A 1,625-nucleotide genomic window follows, 5' to 3' on the forward strand; every position below is an offset into this window, starting at 1 on the left:
TGAACTGAAGGCCAAGCACTGCTGACCTTGGGGGGAGAAAAAGTCCACAAGTGCCCACCACAACGCCTAGCTAATTTTTGCATTTTTAGTAGAGACGGGATTTCACCATGCTGGCCAGGCTGGTCTCCAACTCCTGACCTCAGGTGATCCACCCGCCTCAGCCTCCCAAAGTGCTGGGATTACAGGCGTGAGCCACCACGCCCAGCCAGGAAGCCAATTTATAACAAGCTTTCTTGGTAAACATGGGTGATTAGTTGATGACCCTAATGGTCCCTACCCCTCAAAGTTTGGTGCATCGTCTTTCTCCCAGCCGTGTGAGGACACAACATGAAGTTGGCCAACTAGGGACCAGGAAGAGAGCGCTCCCCAGAACCCAACCATGCTTGCGCTTGGCTTTGGACTTCCTAGCCTCTGCTGTGAGTGATAAATGCTTGTTGTATAATCCGCCCAGCCTGTGATACTCTGTGACAGCAGCCTAAGCTGACTAAGACACTTGGCAAGTGCATCTCCACAATAAGATCCGAGCCATCTCAGCCTGGAAGTTGGTGTTTCCAGATGGCGTTGAGGAGAATGACCAAAGTTTGTCTTTCTTTTTTTTGAGACAGTCTTGCTCTGGCTGGAGTGCAGTGGTGCGATCTCAGCTCATTGCAACCTCCGCCCCCTGGGTTCAAGCAATTTCATGTGCCTCAGTCTCCCGAGTAGCTGGGATTACAGGCATGTGCCACCACACCCAGATAGTGTTTGTGTTTGTAGTAGAGATGGGGTTTTGCCATGTTGGCCAGGCTGGTCTCGAACTCCTGACTTCAAGCGATCCACCCACTCGGCCTCCCAAAGTGCTGGGATCATGGGCGTGAACCACCACATCCCACCCAAAGTTTTTCTCTTTGACCTTTCATTTTCTATTATTGATCCATCTCCTCACCCTTTTTTTTTTTTTTTTTTGAGATAGGGTCTTGTTCTGTCACCCAGGCTCGAGTGCAGCGGCGTGATCATAGCTTATTGTAGCCTCAAACTCCCAGACTTGAGCAATCCTCCTGCTTTAGCCTCCTGAGTAGCTGGGACTAAAGATGCAGGCCACCACACCCAGGTAATTTTTATTTTTTTTGTAGAGATGGGGTCTCATTATGTTGCCCAGGCTGTTCTCATACTCCTGGGCTCAAGTGATCCTCCAACCTTAGCCTCTCAAAGCACTGGGATTATAGGCGTGAGACATCACGCCTGGCCCTAACCCACTTTCTGATTGGCATGTTCTTAACATACCTTACAAGAGGTTAGAAGTGTTTTTGTAAATGTACCTCTTTTTTTTTTTTTTTTTATTCTCCAAATTCAGTTGTAATCAAGTCTTGCTAAAAAAGCCATTCTGATCTCTTCAGGTAACTTTACATTTCTTTACATTAGACCTTTATATTTCTTCTAATCCATATGCATTGGTTTCACAGTTTTACAGTTTTGTAATTGCCAAAACAATGTGGGATTCTCAGTCACATGGAATTTCAGATGAACAATGAGTAATTTTTTAGTATACGTATGCCCCATAAGTTTCATGGGATATACTTACATTAAAAGTTATTTGTTGTTCATTTGAAATTCTAGTTAACTAAGCACCCTGTATTTTCATGTGTAAA

The sequence above is a fragment of the Piliocolobus tephrosceles genome, chromosome 16 (assembly GCF_002776525.5).
Source record: "Piliocolobus tephrosceles isolate RC106 chromosome 16, ASM277652v3, whole genome shotgun sequence".
NCBI classification, from domain to species: Eukaryota; Metazoa; Chordata; class Mammalia; order Primates; family Cercopithecidae; genus Piliocolobus; species Piliocolobus tephrosceles.